This window comes from Micropterus salmoides, unplaced genomic scaffold (genome assembly GCF_014851395.1).
Source record: "Micropterus salmoides isolate LMB-PRFRI ecotype aquatic unplaced genomic scaffold, ASM1485139v1 Ms_hic_scaffold_674, whole genome shotgun sequence".
NCBI lineage: Eukaryota > Metazoa > Chordata > Actinopteri > Centrarchiformes > Centrarchidae > Micropterus > Micropterus salmoides.
In genome coordinates, this window is record NW_024044431.1 from 698 (window position 1) to 17916 (window position 17219).

Consider the following 17219-nt stretch of genomic DNA (forward strand, 5'->3'; position numbering starts at 1 on the left):
GGCAGAGATGTTTACCCTTCCAAATAATGTTAAGCCCAGTTTCACGGCATCGTCCAGCAGTGTCCGCTTGACGTTAGCTTACTGTTAGCGATGGTGCTAACTTGTTGCTATCCGCAGCCTCGTATAGTTCTCACACACAGTACAATACATGAAAGGGTGTAGCAGTGTGACAAACGTATTATAAAAAAAATGCAAACTAGTTATGCACAAGGACATTTATGACAACCACATGCTCCACTACAAAGATTCCCTCTCTGCAGCAAAACCCAAATACTACACTCATCTGATATCATCTGACAAAGGGAATGCTAGGGCCCTGTTTTCCACAATGAATACAATTTCACGCCCCCCGAATAATCTTCCACCCCATCTTATTCAATCTCTCAATGTGATAATTTTATGTCATTTTCAAAAACCAAAATGGACAATATCCATCAACAGCTACCCACCTCACATAACAGTGCACTTTATCCACCTACCTCTCCACCAATCTCCAACCTGCCATTTATCTCAAAATTCTTAGAAAAAACGGTTGCTGCGCAGGTCCATAATCATCTCATCAACAATAACCTCCGAACAGTTTCAATCTGGTTTTCGGCCTCTCCGCAGCACAGAAACAGCCCTAGTCAAGGTCACCAATGACCTACTAATGGCTGCTGACTCAGGTTCTTACCATACTGATCCTTCTCGATTTAACTGCTGCCTTTGATACAATCTCTCACAATATCCTCCTGGACCGTCTAGCTTCCATTGGTATCATCAACACATCACTGAACTGGTTCACATCATACCTGTCTGGCCGCACTCAGTTTGTACAACTTAAAAATGTTCGATCACAACTCTCACCTGTCACCAGTGGTGTTCCCCAGGGATCATTCCCGGGTCCCCTCCTTTTCATAATTTATCTACTTCCCCTTGGTTCTATTCTCAGGAAATATAATATCCAATTTCACTGCTATGCCGATGACACCCAGCTCTACTTGTCCACCAAACCTACGTCTCTGCTCCCTCCGTCTTCTCTAACTGACTGCTTAGATGAAGTTAAAACCTGGTTCACTCAAAACTTCCTCCAACTAAACAGTGATAAAACTGAAATTCTCCTTGTTGGCTCCAAATCCACCCTAGCAAAATGTCCAAACTTTGCTGCCCGTATTCTCACCAGAACCCCAGTCTCTGAACACATTACTCCACTTCTAACACAACTGTTGTGGCTCCCTGTCAAATACTGTATTGATTTTAAAATTCTACTCCTCACCTTCAAAGCTCTCCATAATTTTGCTCCTCCTTATCTCTCTGAACTCCTTCAGCCCTACGCCCCATCCCGAACTCTCCGATCCTATTCTTCCTCACTACTTTCCATTCCTTCTGCCCGCATGTCCACTATGGGGTTCAGAGCCTTCAGCTATTGTGCGCCTCACCTTTGGAACTCCCTCCCTCTATGCATCCGTACGACTGAGTCCCTGCCCTTCTCTGTATGACCTCATGGCGCAACGGTAGCGCGTCTGACTCCAGATCAGAAGGTTACGTGTTCAAATCACGTTGGGGTCATATCTTTTTAACCCAGTAACTCTGTCTCTAATCAGCCACCTGTTTACTGGTTACCACTTATCATTTATTTATTCACCATTCTCTATTTCAGTGCTGTTTATACTATGTCATATTGTATATACTGTATACCAATACACCTACCTCAGGTCATAAGGTCATAGGTCACAGGGATGCCCCAAGGCTCAGTGCTTGGGCCCCTTCTCTTCTCAACTCTATAAACATCCCAGTCGTCACAGCTCAGGGTCAGAGGTTACCCTCTTAAAGTGACAGAGCCTGATATGACAACACATATGTGCTGCTAAGAACCTTTTAACTCAAACCCAGGAGTTACATAATATATATACAGTAATATAACATTGCCACCAATTTTATTAGGGTGGCCGTGGCCCCGGCCCCGCCTGGCGGCGCCACTGCCGACCATTGCAGTCAGGATGGCCGAGCGGTCTAAGGCGCTGCGTTAAGGTCGCAGTCTCGTCTCGAGGCGTGGGTTCGAATCCCACTTCTGACAGTGAGATTTTTCAGCCGAGCAATTCCCTGTCACATGATAGTAGGGAAAACGAGTAAGTTCTCTGCATGTTATGGGATAAGCGCATAAATTAAACATCCAGTTTGAGCAGTAGAGCTACAACCTTTGCGACGCTGCTTTCAGGAGTAGCTGCAGCAGAGGAGGCTTTATTTTCAGCACCGCACTCCTAGCAAAGTTAACGATCGCAATCAGGGTCAAATAGTTCTGGAGACCCCCGCCCGCCGACTGCTTCCCCACCTTTTTTCTCTGCATAGATAATCTACGTGGCGATGTGAGGAACTGCCTACCGTCTCAGTGTAGTGGTTCCATGGTGTAATGGTTAGCACTCTGGACTCTGAATCCAGCGATCCGAGTTCAAATCTCGGTGGAGCCTGCCTTTTGTGGCCAGATGGGGCCACTGAAAAACCTCGGGTGGCACACTAAAACCAAAAGCCAAAACCGAATTTCGGGAATTCTATTATACAGTATATAGACTAGTTGAAAACTACGTTAAAATATGAGTTAAGGAATCACAGACTGACATACTTTGGTTTCTTATTTTACAGTTAATGTTACCGATTGCCTAATGTCCATAAACTAAAACCAGTTCAGTTAACAAATTTGAGTTCCATAATGTGTTATGTATCTGCATGTGTTAGGCAATTGTTCTTCAAATACACTAGTTGAGCTTTTCCTTAAAAAAAACTAAAAAACTACAGCTTTTGTACGAGTGCATTGACTGCAAAGCAAAGAACAAAACATTTAATGGGAACAAGCCTACTCAAGATTACAAACATCACGGAGCATAGATGTTTCTGTTTCATATTAGACTATATAATAATTTCATTGAAATAACAATATGTGTCTGTACAGAGTTGTGCAATTATTTATAAAGAAGAATATTTTATAAAAATGGTTTCAAAACATAGATGCCAGTAAAACTACAATACGCTCTCTTGCTACTGTGTTTTTAACATGTCAACAAACAGCATGGCTCCACCGAGAGAGAGAGAGATCGCAAGTTACAGTACCACTGTCACAAACCTAAATTAAGAATGCAATATTTAAGCCGACACACATGCGCTCAGAACAAATGAGCCTACAGGGCCATAAGCAAACAGCAGTGAGCTCAACACCACTGAAGTCCACGACGACGCGCACAGACATTTTTTTAGGGATCCAAACCCTTTCTGTAGTCACCTTCACAAAGACATCCTGCAATCAAAATGGAAAGAATGTCCGCCAATATACATCTCCTTCCCGGCTCCGTACCTTTAATACAGCGCAGCGAGCCGGCATATTGGTGTAATAATCTCAAATGATAATGCAGCATGAACGCGCCTATATCACAACAACATCATGACAACAACCGCAATCCATAGCCTAGTATCAATCGATTCAGCACAATAATTTGGCCCACGCACGGAGCAGCAGCACAGTCAGGATGATAAAAGATGATTTCACCCACCACAGCTGAGGGCTCACGTGAGGAGAAAGGCCGCACGGCGTTTTTTCCTCTGGGCAAACTTCTGGATGACTCTGAACTTATTCAGGGAGTCCGCCGACTCGTTGCGGCCCCGCAGTGCTGTTTAACATTTTCCACAGAGTTTAATTAACGTTACGATCCGACTGTCAGTGAGCACGTCGTTGTTTTCCTCCACCTGTTTGCTGCTCAATGGAGCGCCTGCTGGGCAGAGATGTTTACCCTTCCAAATAATGTTAAGCCCAGTTTCACGGCATCGTCCAGCAGTGTCCGCTTGACGTTAGCTTACTGTTAGCGATGGTGCTAACTTGTTGCTATCCGCAGCCTCGTATAGTTCTCACACACAGTACAATACATGAAAGGGTGTAGCAGTGTGACAAATATTATAAAAAAAATGCAAACTAGTTATGCACAAGGACATTTATGACAACCACATGCTCCACTACAAAGATTCCCTCTCTGCAGCAAAACCCAAATACTACACTCATCTGATATCATCTGACAAAGGGAATGCTAGGGCCCTGTTTTCCACAATGAATACAATTTCACGCCCCCCGAATAATCTTCCACCCCATCTTATTCAATCTCTCAATGTGATAATTTTATGTCATTTTCAAAAACCAAAATGGACAATATCCATCAACAGCTACCCACCTCACATAACAGTGCACTTTATCCACCTACCTCTCCACCAATCTCCAACCTGCCATTTATCTCAAAATTCTTAGAAAAAACGGTTGCTGCGCAGGTCCATAATCATCTCATCAACAATAACCTCCACGAACAGTTTCAATCTGGTTTTCGGCCTCTCCGCAGCACAGAAACAGCCCTAGTCAAGGTCACCAATGACCTACTAATGGCTGCTGACTCAGGTCTTCTTCCATACTGATCCTTCTCGATTTAACTGCTGCCTTTGATACAATCTCTCACAATATCCTCCTGGACCGTCTAGCTTCCATTGGTATCATCAACACATCACTGAACTGGTTCACATCATACCTGTCTGGCCGCACTCAGTTTGTACAACTTAAAAATGTTCGATCACAACTCTCACCTGTCACCAGTGGTGTTCCCCAGGGATCATTCCCGGGTCCCCTCCTTTTCATAATTTATCTACTTCCCTTGGTTCTATTCTCAGGAAATATAATATCCAATTTCACTGCTATGCCGATGACACCCAGCTCTACTTGTCCACCAAACCTACGTCTCTGCTCCCTCCGTCTTCTCTAACTGACTGCTTAGATGAAGTTAAAACCTGGTTCACTCAAAACTTCCTCCAACTAAACAGTGATAAAACTGAAATTCTCCTTGTTGGCTCCAAATCCACCCTAGCAAAATGTCCAAACTTTGCTGCCCGTATTCTCACCAGAACCCCAGTCTCTGAACACATTACTCCACTTCTAACACAACTGTTGTGGCTCCCTGTCAAATACTGTATTGATTTTAAAATTCTACTCCTCACCTTCAAAGCTCTCCATAATTTTGCTCCTCCTTATCTCTCTGAACTCCTTCAGCCCTACGCCCCATCCCGAACTCTCCGATCCTATTCTTCCTCACTACTTTCCATTCCTTCTGCCCGCATGTCCACTATGGGGTTCAGAGCCTTCAGCTATTGTGCGCCTCACCTTTGGAACTCCCTCCCTCTATGCATCCGTACGACTGAGTCCCTGCCCTTCTCTGTATGACCTCATGGCGCAACGGTAGCGCGTCTGACTCCAGATCAGAAGGTTACGTGTTCAAATCACGTTGGGGTCATATCTTTTTAACCCAGTAACTCTGTCTCTAATCAGCCACCTGTTTACTGGTTACCACTTATCATTTATTTATTCACCATTCTCTATTTCAGTGCTGTTTATACTATGTCATATTGTATATACTGTATACCAATACACCTACCTCAGGTCATAAGGTCATAGGTCACAGGGATGCCCCAAGGCTCAGTGCTTGGGCCCCTTCTCTTCTCAACTCTATAAACATCCCAGTCGTCACAGCTCAGGGTCAGAGGTTACCCTCTTAAAGTGACAGAGCCTGATATGACAACACATATGTGCTGCTAAGAACCTTTTAACTCAAACCCAGGAGTTACATATATATACAGTATATATAACATTGCCACCAATTTTATTAGGGTGGCCGTGGCCCCGGCCCCGCCTGGCGGCGCCACTGCCGACCATTGCAGTCAGGATGGCCGAGCGGTCTAAGGCGCTGCGTTAAGGTCGCAGTCTCGTCTCGAGGCGTGGGTTCGAATCCCACTTCTGACAGTGAGATTTTTCAGCCGAGCAATTCCCTGTCACATGATAGTAGGGAAAACGAGTAAGTTCTCTGCATGTTATGGGATAAGCGCATAAATTAAACATCCAGTTTGAGCAGTAGAGCTACAACCTTTGCGACGCTGCTTTCAGGAGTAGCTGCAGCAGAGGAGGCTTTATTTTCAGCACCGCACTCCTAGCAAAGTTAACGATCGCAATCAGGGTCAAATAGTTCTGGAGACCCCCGCCCGCCGACTGCTTCCCCACCTTTTTTCTCTGCATAGATAATCTACGTGGCGATGTGAGGAACTGCCTACCGTCTCAGTGTAGTGGTTCCATGGTGTAATGGTTAGCACTCTGGACTCTGAATCCAGCGATCCGAGTTCAAATCTCGGTGGAGCCTGCCTTTTGTGGCCAGATGGGGCCACTGAAAAACCTCGGGTGGCACACTAAAACCAAAAAGCCAAAACCGAATTTCGGGAACTTTATACAGTATATAGACTAGTTGAAAACTACGTTAAAATATGAGTTAAGGAATCACAGACTGACATACTTTGGTTTCTTATTTTACAGTTAATGTTACCGATTGCCTAATGTCCATAAACTAAAACCAGTTCAGTTAACAAATTTGAGTTCCATAATGTGTTATGTATCTGCATGTGTTAGGCAATTGTTCTTCAAATACACTAGTTGAGCTTTTCCTTAAAAAAAAACTAAAAAACTACAGCTTTTGTACGAGTGCATTGACTGCAAAGCAAAGAACAAAACATTTAATGGGAACAAGCCTACTCAAGATTACAAACATCACGGAGCATAGATGTTTCTGTTTCATATTAGACTATATAATAATTTCATTGAAATATACAATATGTGTCTGTACAGAGTTGTGCAAATTTATAAAGAAGAATATTTTATAAAAATGGTTTCAAAACATAGATGCCAGTAAAACTACAATACGCTCTCTTGCTACTGTGTTTTTAACATGTCAACAAACAGCATGGCTCCACCGAGAGAGAGAGAGATCGCAAGTTACAGTACCACTGTCACAAACCTAAATTAAGAATGCAATATTTAAGCCGACACACATGCGCTCAGAACAAATGAGCCTACAGGGCCATAAGCAAACAGCAGTGAGCTCAACACCACTGAAGTCCACGACGACGCGCACAGACTTTTTTAGGGATCCAAACCCTTTCTGTAGTCACCTTCACAAAGACATCCTGCAATCAAAATGGAAAGAATGTCCGCCAATATACATCTCCTTCCCGGCTCCGTACCTTTAATACAGCGCAGCGAGCCGGCATATTGGTGTAATAATCTCAAATGATAATGCAGCATGAACGCGCCTATATCACAACAACATCATGACAACAACCGCAATCCATAGCCTAGTATCAATCGATTCAGCACAATAATTTGGCCCACGCACGGAGCAGCAGCACAGTCAGGATGATAAAAGATGATTTCACCCACCACAGCTGAGGGCTCACGTGAGGAGAAAGGCCGCACGGCGTTTTTTCCTCTGGGCAAACTTCTGGATGACTCTGACTTATTCAGGGAGTCCGCCGACTCGTTGCGGCCCCGCAGTGCTGTTTAACATTTTCCACAGAGTTTAATTAACGTTACGATCCGACTGTCAGTGAGCACGTTGTTTTCCTCCACCTGTTTGCTGCTCAATGGAGCGCCTGCTGGGCAGAGATGTTTACCCTTCCAAATAATGTTAAGCCCAGTTTCACGGCATCGTCCAGCAGTGTCCGCTTGATTAGCTTACTGTTAGCGATGGTGCTAACTTGTTGCTATCCGCAGCCTCGTATAGTTCTCACACACAGTACAATACATGAAAGGGTGTAGCAGTGTGACAAAGTATATAAAAAAATGCAAACTAGTTATGCACAAGGACATTTATGACAACCACATGCTCCACTACAAAGATTCCCTCTCTGCAGCAAAACCCAAATACTACACTCATCTGATATCATCTGACAAAGGGAATGCTAGGGCCCTGTTTTCCACAATGAATACAATTTCACGCCCCCCGAATAATCTTCCACCCCATCTATTCAATCTCTCAATGTGATAATTTTATGTCATTTTCAAAAACCAAAATGGACAATATCCATCAACAGCTACCCACCTCACATAACAGTGCACTTTATCCACCTACCTCTCCACCAATCTCCAACCTGCCATTTATCTCAAAATTCTTAGAAAAAACGGTTGCTGCGCAGGTCCATAATCATCTCATCAACAATAACCTCCACGAACAGTTTCAATCTGGTTTTCGGCCTCTCCGCAGCACAGAAACAGCCCTAGTCAAGGTCACCAATGACCTACTAATGGCTGCTGACTCAGGTCTTCTTACCATACTGATCCTTCTCGATTTAACTGCTGCCTTTGATACAATCTCTCACAATATCCTCCTGGACCGTCTAGCTTCCATTGGTATCATCAACACATCTCTGAACTGGTTCACATCATACCTGTCTGGCCGCACTCAGTTTGTACAACTTAAAAATGTTCGATCACAACTCTCACCTGTCACCAGTGGTGTTCCCCAGGGATCATTCCCGGGTCCCCTCCTTTTCATAATTTATCTACTTCCCCTTGGTTCTATTCTCAGGAAATATAATATCCAATTTCACTGCTATGCCGATGACACCCAGCTCTACTTGTCCACCAAACCTACGTCTCTGCTCCCTCCGTCTTCTCTAACTGACTGCTTAGATGAAGTTAAAACCTGGTTCACTCAAAACTTCCTCCAACTAAACAGTGATAAAACTGAAATTCTCCTTGTTGGCTCCAAATCCACCCTAGCAAAATGTCCAAACTTTGCTGCCCGTATTCTCACCAGAACCCCAGTCTCTGAACACATTACTCCACTTCTAACACAACTGTTGTGGCTCCCTGTCAAATACTGTATTGATTTTAAAATTCTACTCCTCACCTTCAAAGCTCCATAATTTTGCTCCTCCTTATCTCTCTGAACTCCTTCAGCCCTACGCCCATCCCGAACTCTCCGATCCTATTCTTCCTCACTACTTTCCATTCCTTCTGCCCGCATGTCCACTATGGGGTTCAGAGCCTTCAGCTATTGTGCGCCTCACCTTTGGAACCTCCCTCTATGCATCCGTACGACTGAGTCCCTGCCCTTCTCTGTATGACCTCATGGCGCAACGGTAGCGCGTCTGACTCCAGATCAGAAGGTTACGTGTTCAAATCACGTTGGGGTCATATCTTTTTAACCCAGTAACTCTGTCTCTAATCAGCCACCTGTTTACTGGTTACCACTTATCATTTATTTATTCACCATTCTCTATTTCAGTGCTGTTTATACTATGTCATATTGTATATACTGTATACCAATACACCTACCTCAGGTCAAGGTCATAGGTCACAGGGTGCCCCAAGGCTCAGTGCTTGGGCCCCTTCTCTTCTCAACTCTATAAACATCCCAGTCCGTCACAGCTCAGGGTCAGAGGTTACCCTCTTAAAGTGACAGAGCCTGATATGACAACACATATGTGCTGCTAAGAACCTTTTAACTCAAACCCAGGAGTTACATAATATATATACAGTATATATAACATTGCCACCAATTTTATTAGGGTGGCCGTGGCCCCGGCCCCGCCTGGCGGCGCCACTGCCGACCATTGCAGTCAGGATGGCCGAGCGGTCTAAGGCGCTGCGTTAAGGTCGCAGTCTCGTCTCGAGGCGTGGGTTCGAATCCCACTTCTGACAGTGAGATTTTTCAGCCGAGCAATTCCCTGTCACATGATAGTAGGGAAAACGAGTAAGTTCTCTGCATGTTATGGGATAAGCGCATAAATTAAACATCCAGTTTGAGCAGTAGAGCTACAACCTTTGCGACGCTGCTTTCAGGAGTAGCTGCAGCAGAGGAGGCTTTATTTTCAGCACCGCACTCCTAGCAAAGTTAACGATCGCAATCAGGGTCAAATAGTTCTGGAGACCCCCGCCCGCCGACTGCTTCCCCACCTTTTTCTCTGCATAGATAATCTACGTGGCGATGTGAGGAACTGCCTACCGTCTCAGTGTAGTGGTTCCATGGTGTAATGGTTAGCACTCTGGACTCTGAATCCAGCGATCCGAGTTCAAATCTCGGTGGAGCCTGCCTTTTGTGGCCAGATGGGGCCACTGAAAAACCTCGGGTGGCACACTAAAACCAAAAAGCCAAAACCGAATTTCGGGAATTCTATTATACAGTATATAGACTAGTTGAAAACTACGTTAAAATATGAGTTAAGGAATCACAGACTGACATACTTTGGTTTCTTATTTTACAGTTAATGTTACCGATTGCCTAATGTCCATAAACTAAAACCAGTTCAGTTAACAAATTTGAGTTCCATAATGTGTTATGTATCTGCATGTGTTAGGCAATGTTCTTCAAATACACTAGTTGAGCTTTTCCTTAAAAAAAAACTAAAAAACTACAGCTTTTGTACGAGTGCATTGACTGCAAAGCAAAGAACACATTTAATGGGAACAAGCCTACTCAAGATTACAAACATCACGGAGCATAGATGTTTCTGTTTCATATTAGACTATATAATAATTTCATTGAAATATACAATATGTGTCTGTACAGAGTTGTGCAATTATTTATAAAGAAGAATATTTTATAAAAATGGTTTCAAAACATAGATGCCAGTAAAACTACAATACGCTCTTGCTACTGTGTTTTAACATGTCAACAAACAGCATGGCTCCACCGAGAGAGAGAGAGATCGCAAGTTACAGTACCACTGTCACAAACCTAAATTAAGAATGCAATATTTAAGCCGACACACATGCGCTCAGAACAAATGAGCCTACAGGGCCATAAGCAAACAGCAGTGAGCTCAACACCACTGAAGTCCATGACGACGCGCACAGACATTTTTTTAGGGATCCAAACCCTTTCTGTAGTCACCTTCACAAAGACATCCTGCAATGTCTGCAATGGTGCACTTTATCCACCTACCTCTCCACCAATCTCCAACCTGCCATTTATCTCAAAATTCTTAGAAAAAACGGTTGCTGCGCAGGTCCATAATCATCTCATCAACAATAACCTCCACGAACAGTTTCAATCTGGTTTTCGGCCTCTCCGCAGCACAAACAGCCCTAGTCAAGGTCACCAATGACCTACTATGGCTGCTGACTCAGGTCTTCTTACATACTGATCCTTCTCGATTTAACTGCTGCCTTTGATACAATCTCTCACATATCCTCCTGGACCGTCTAGCTTCCATTGGTATCATCAACACATCACTGAACTGGTTCACATCATATGTCTGGCCGCACTCAGTTTGTACAACTTAAAAATGTTCGATCACAACTCTCACCTGTCACCAGTGGTGTTCCCCAGGGATCATTCCCGGGTCCCCTCCTTTTCATATTTATCTACTTCCCTTGGTTCTATTCTCAGGAAATATAATATCCAATTTCACTGCTATGCGATGACACCCAGCTCTACTTGTCCACCAACCTACGTCTCTGCTCCCTCCGTCTTCTCTAACTGACTGCTTAGATGAAGTTAAAACCTGGTTCACTCAAAACTTCCTCCAACTAAACAGTGATAAAACTGAAATTCTCCTTGTTGGCTCCAAATCCACCCTAGCAAAATGTCCAAACTTTGCTGCCCGTATTCTCACCAGAACCCCAGTCCTGAACACATTACTCCACTTCTAACACAACTGTTGTGGCTCCTGTCAAATACTGTATTGATTTTAAATTCTACTCTCACCTCAAAGCTCTCCATAATTTTGCTCCTCCTTATCTCTCTGAACTCCTTCAGCCTACGCCCATCCCGAACTCTCCGATCCTATTCTTCCTCACTACTTTCCATTCTTCTGCCCGCATGTCCCTATGGGGTTCAGAGCCTTCAGCTATGTGCGCCTCACCTTTGGAACTCCCTCCCTCTATGCATCCGTACGACTGAGTCCCTGCCCTTCTCTGTATGACCTCATGGCGCAACGGTAGCGCGTCTGACTCCAGATCAGAAGGTTACGTGTTCAAATCACGTTGGGGTCATATCTTTTTAACCAGTAACTCTGTCTCTAATCAGCCACCTGTTACTGGTTACCACTTTCATTTATTTATTCACCATTCTCTATTTCAGTGCTGTTTATACTATGTCATATTGTATACTGTATACCAATACACCTACCTCAGGTCATAAGGTCATAGGTCACAGGGATGCCCCAAGCTCAGTGCTTGGGCCCCTTCTCTTCTCAACTCTATAAACATCCAGTCGTCACAGCTCAGGGTCAGAGGTTACCCTCTTAAAGTGACAGAGCCTGATATGACAAACACATATGTGCTGCTAAGAACCTTTTAACTCAAACCCAGGAGTTACATAATATATATACAGTATATATAACATTGCCACCAATTTTATTAGGGTGGCCGTGCCCCGGCCCCGCCTGGCGGCGCCACTGCGACCATTTGCAGTCAGATGGCCGAGCGGTCTAAGGCGCTGCGTTAAGGTCGCAGTCTCGTCTCGAGCGTGGGTTCGAATCCCACTTCTGACAGTGAGATTTTTCAGCCGAGCAATTCCCTGTCACATGATAGTAGGAAAACGAGTAAGTTCTCTGCATGTTATGGGATAAGCGCATAAATTAAACATCCAGTTGAGCAGTAGAGCTACAACCTTTGCGACGCTGCTTTCAGGAGTAGCTGCAGCAGAGGAGGCTTTATTTTCAGCACGCACTCCTAGCAAAGTTAACGATCGCAATCAGGGTCAAATAGTTCTGGAGCCCCGCCCGCCGACTGCTTCCCACCTTTTTTCTCTGCATAGATAATCTACGTGGCGATGTTGAGGAACTGCCTACCGTCTCAGTGTAGTGGTTCCATGGTGTAATGGTAGCACTCTGGACTCTGAATCCAGCGATCCGAGTTCAAATCTCGGTGGAGCCTGCCTTTGTGGCCAGATGGGGCCACTGAAAAACCTCGGTGGCACACTAAAACCAAAAAGCCAAAACCGAATTTCGGGAATTCTATTATACAGTATATAGACTAGTTGAAAACTACGTTAAAATATGAGTTAAGGAACACAGACTGACATACTTTGGTTTCTTATTTTACAGTTAATGTTACCGATGCCTAATGTCCATAAACTAAAACCAGTCAGTTAACAAATTTGAGTTCCATAATGTGTTATGTATCTGCATGTGTTAGGCAATTGTTCTTCAAATACACTAGTTGAGCTTTTCCTTAAAAAAAAACTAAAAAAATACAGCTTTGTACGAGTGCATTGACTGCAAAGCAAAGAACAAAACATTTAATGGGAACAAGCCTACTCAGATTACAACATCACGGAGCATAGATGTTTCTGTTACAGTACCAATACATGAAAAGGGTGTAGCAGTGTGACAAACGTATTATAAAAAAAAATGCAAACTAGTTATGCACAAGGACATTTATGACAACCACATGCTCCACTACAAAGATTCCCTCTCTGCAGCAAAACCCAATACTACACTCATCTGATATCATCTGACAAAGGGAATGCTAGGGCCCTGTTTTCCACAATGAATCAATTTCACGCCCCCCGAATAATCTTCCACCCATCTTTATTCAATCTCTCAATGTGATAATTTTATGTCATTTTCAAAAACCAAAATGGACAATATCCATCAACAGCTACCCACCTCACATAACAGTGCACTTTATCCACCTACCTCTCCACCAATCTCCAACCTGCCATTTATCTCAAAATTCTTAGAAAAACGGTGCTGCGCAGGTCCGTAATCATCTCATCAACAATAACCTCCATGAACAGTTTCAATCTGGTTTTCGCCTCTCCGCAACACAGAAACAGCCCTAGTCAAGGTCACCAATGACCTACTAATGGCTGCTGACTCAGGTCTTCTTTCCATATGATCCTTCTCGATTTAACTGCTGCCTTTGATACAATCTCTCACAATATCCTCCTGGACCGTCTAGCTTCCATTGGTATCATCAACCCATCTGAACTGGTTCACATCATACCTGTCTGGCCGCACTCAGTTTGTACAACTTAAAAATGTTCGATCACAACTCTCACCTGTCACCAGTGTGTTCCCCAGGGATCATTCCCGGGTCCCCTCCTTTTCATAATTTATCTACTTCCCCTTGGTTCTATTCTCAGGAAATATAATATCCAATTTCACTGCTATGCCGATGACACCCAGCTCTACTTGTCCACCAAACCTACGTCTCTGCTCCCCGTCTCTCTAACTGACTGCTTAGATGAAGTTAAAACCTGGTTCACTCAAAACTTCCTCCAACTAAACAGTGATAAAACTGAAATTCTCCTTGTTGGCTCCAAATCCACCCTAGCAAAATGTCCAAACTTTGCTGCCCGTATCTCACCAGAACCCAGTCTCTGAACAATTACTCCACTTCTAACACAACTGTTGTGGCCCTGTCAAATACTGTATTGATTTTAAAATTCTACTCCTCACCTTCAAGCTCTCCATAATTTTGCTCCTCCTTATCTCTCTGAACTCCTTCAGCCCTACGCCCCATCCCGAACTCTCCGATCCTATTCTTCCTCACTACTTCCATTCCTTCTGCCCGCATGTCCACTATGGGGTTCAGAGCCTTCAGCTATTGTGCGCCTCACCTTTGGAACTCCCTCCCTCTATGCATCCGTACGGACTGAGTCCCTGCCCTTCTCTGTAGACCTCATGGCGCAATGGTAGCGGTCTGACTCCAGATCAGAAGGTACGTGTTCAAATCACGTTGGGGTCATATCTTTTTAACCCAGTAACTCTGTCTCTAATCAGCCACCTGTTACTGGTTACCACTTATCATTTATTTATTCACCATTCTCTATTTCAGTGCTGTTTATACTATGTCATATTGTATATACTGTATACCAATACTACCTCAGGTCATAAGGTCATAGGTCACAGGGATGCCCCAAGGCTCAGTGCGTGGGCCCCTTCTCTTCTCAACTCTATAAACATCCCAGTCGTACAGCTCAGGGTCAGAGGTTACCCTCTTAAAGTGACAGAGCTGATATGACAACACATATGTGCTGCTAAGAACCTTTAACTCAAACCCAGGAGTTACATAATATATATACAGTATATATAACATTGCCACAATTTTATTAGGGTGGCCGTGGCCCCGGCCCGCCTGGCGGCGCCACTGCCGACCATTTGCAGTCAGGATGCCGAGCGGTCTAAGGCGCTGCGTTAAGGTCGCAGTCTCGTCTCGAGGCGTGGGTTCGAATCCCACTTCTGACAGTGAGATTTTTCAGCCGAGCAATTCCCTGTCACATGATAGTAGGGAAAACGAGTAAGTTCTCTGCATGTTATGGGATAAGCGCATAAATTAAACATCCAGTTTGAGCAGTAGAGCTACAACCTTTGCGACGCTGCTTTCAGGAGTAGCTGCAGCAGAGGAGGCTTTATTTTCAGCACCGCACTCCTAGCAAAGTTAACGATCGCAATCAGGGTCAAATAGTTCTGGAGACCCCGCCCGCCGACTGCTTCCCCACCTTTTTTCTCTGCATAGATAATCTACGTGGCGATGTGGGAACTGCCTACCGTCTCAGTGTAGTGGTTCCATGGTGTAATGGTTAGCACTCTGGACTCTGAATCCAGCGATCCGAGTTCAAATCTCGGTGGAGCCTGCCTTTTGTGGCCAGATGGGGCCACTGAAAAACCTCGGGTGGCACACTAAAACCAAAAAGCCAAAACCGAATTTCGGGAATTCTATTATACAGTATATAGACTAGTTGAAAACTACGTTAAAATATGAGTTAAGGAATCACAGACTGACATACTTTGGTTTCTTATTTTACAGTTAATGTTACCGATTGCTAATGTCCATAAACTAAAACCAGTTCAGTTAACAAATTTGAGTTCCATAATGTGTTTGTATCTGCATGTGTTAGGCAATTGTTCTTCAAATACACTAGTTGAGCTTTCCTTAAAAAAAAACTAAAAAACTACAGCTTTTGTACGAGTGCATTGACTGCAAAGCAAAGAACAAAACATTTAATGGGAACAAGCCTACTCAAGATTACAAACATCACGGAGCATAGATGTTCTGTTTCATATTAGACTATATAATAATTTCATTGAAATATACAATATGTGTCTGTACAGAGTTGTGCAATTATTTATAAAGAAGAATATTTTATAAAAATGGTTTCAAAAACATAGATGCCAGTAAAACTACAATACGCTCTCTTGCTACTGTGTTTTTAACATGTCAACAAACAGCATGGCTCACCGAGAGAGAGAGAGATCGCAAGTTACAGTACCACTGTCACAAACCTAAATTAAGAATGCAATATTTAAGCCGACACACATGCGCTCAGAAAAATGAGCCTACAGGCCATAAGCAAACAGCAGTGAGCTCAACACCACTGAAGTCCATGACGACGCGCACAGACATTTTTTAGGGATCCAAACCCTTTCTGTAGTCACCTTCACAAAGACATCCTGCAATCAAAATGGAAAGAATGTCCGCCAATACACATCTCCTTCCCGGCTCCGTACCTTTAATACAGCGCAGTGAGCCGGCATATTGGTGTAATAATCTCAAATGATAATGCAGCATGAACGCCATATCACAAAACATCATGACAACAACCGCAATCCATAGCCTAGTATCAATCGATTCAGCACAATAATTTGGCCCACGCACGGAGCAGCAGCACAGTCAGGATGATAAAAGATGATTTCACCCACCACAGCTGAGGGCTCACGTGAGGAGAAAGGCCGCACGGCGTTTTTTCCTCTGGGCAAACTTCGGATGACTCTGAGCTTATCAGGGAGTCCGCCGACTCGTTGCGGCCCCGCAGTGCTGTTTAACATTTTCCACAGAGTTTAATTAACGTTACGATCCGACTGTCAGTGAGCACGTCGTTGTTTTCTCCACCTGTTTGCTGCTCAATGGAGCGCCTGCTGGGCAGAGATGTTTACCCTTCCAAATAATGTTAAGCCCAGTTTCACGGCATCGTCCAGCAGTGTCCGCTTGACATTAGCTTACTGTTAGCGATGGTGCTAACTTGTTGCTATCCGCAGCCTCGTATAGTTCCCACCAGTACAATACATGAAAGGGTGTAGCAGTGGACAATGTATTATAAAAAAATGCAAACTAGTTATGCACAAGGACATTTATGACAACCACATGCTCCACTACAAAGATTCCCTCTCTGCAGCAAAACCCAAATACTACACTCATCTGATATCATCTGACAAAGGGAATGCTAGGGCCCTGTTTTCCACAATGAATACAATTTCACGCCCCCCGAATAATCTTCCACCCCATCTCTATTCAATCTCTCAATGTGATAATTTTATGTCATTTCTCAAAAACCAAAATGGACAATATCCATCAACAGCTACCCACCTCACATAACAGTGCACTTTATCCACCTACCTCTCCACCAATCTCCAACCTGCCATTTATCTCAAAATTCTTAGAAAAA

At 44.0% G+C, this 17219-nt stretch overlaps 14 non-coding genes across 14 annotated transcripts; all 14 read left to right on the forward strand.

Annotated features, from left to right (window-relative positions):
* Positions 1 to 1476: 1476 nt before the first annotated feature.
* trnaw-cca lies at positions 1477 to 1548 on the forward strand. Its single transcript has one exon. It is a non-coding gene; the product is annotated as a tRNA-Trp (tRNA).
* A 425-nt stretch (positions 1549 to 1973) lies between these two features.
* Positions 1974 to 2056, forward strand: trnal-aag. The gene has a single exon. It is a non-coding gene; the product is annotated as a tRNA-Leu (tRNA).
* Positions 2057 to 2375: 319 nt separating this feature from the next.
* trnaq-cug lies at positions 2376 to 2447 on the forward strand. Its single transcript has one exon. It is a non-coding gene; the product is annotated as a tRNA-Gln (tRNA).
* A 2772-nt stretch (positions 2448 to 5219) lies between these two features.
* Positions 5220 to 5291, forward strand: trnaw-cca. The gene has a single exon. It is a non-coding gene; the product is annotated as a tRNA-Trp (tRNA).
* A 423-nt stretch (positions 5292 to 5714) lies between these two features.
* Positions 5715 to 5797, forward strand: trnal-aag. The gene has a single exon. It is a non-coding gene; the product is annotated as a tRNA-Leu (tRNA).
* Positions 5798 to 6116: 319 nt separating this feature from the next.
* Positions 6117 to 6188, forward strand: trnaq-cug. Its single transcript has one exon. It is a non-coding gene; the product is annotated as a tRNA-Gln (tRNA).
* Positions 6189 to 8944: 2756 nt separating this feature from the next.
* On the forward strand, positions 8945 to 9016 carry trnaw-cca. The gene has a single exon. It is a non-coding gene; the product is annotated as a tRNA-Trp (tRNA).
* Positions 9017 to 9440: 424 nt separating this feature from the next.
* Positions 9441 to 9523, forward strand: trnal-aag. Its single transcript has one exon. It is a non-coding gene; the product is annotated as a tRNA-Leu (tRNA).
* A 318-nt stretch (positions 9524 to 9841) lies between these two features.
* On the forward strand, positions 9842 to 9913 carry trnaq-cug. Its single transcript has one exon. It is a non-coding gene; the product is annotated as a tRNA-Gln (tRNA).
* A 1833-nt stretch (positions 9914 to 11746) lies between these two features.
* On the forward strand, positions 11747 to 11818 carry trnaw-cca. Its single transcript has one exon. It is a non-coding gene; the product is annotated as a tRNA-Trp (tRNA).
* Positions 11819 to 12236: 418 nt separating this feature from the next.
* trnal-aag lies at positions 12237 to 12319 on the forward strand. The gene has a single exon. It is a non-coding gene; the product is annotated as a tRNA-Leu (tRNA).
* A 313-nt stretch (positions 12320 to 12632) lies between these two features.
* On the forward strand, positions 12633 to 12703 carry trnaq-cug. Its single transcript has one exon. It is a non-coding gene; the product is annotated as a tRNA-Gln (tRNA).
* Positions 12704 to 14939: 2236 nt separating this feature from the next.
* Positions 14940 to 15021, forward strand: trnal-aag. The gene has a single exon. It is a non-coding gene; the product is annotated as a tRNA-Leu (tRNA).
* A 317-nt stretch (positions 15022 to 15338) lies between these two features.
* Positions 15339 to 15410, forward strand: trnaq-cug. Its single transcript has one exon. It is a non-coding gene; the product is annotated as a tRNA-Gln (tRNA).
* Positions 15411 to 17219: the final 1809 nt, after the last annotated feature.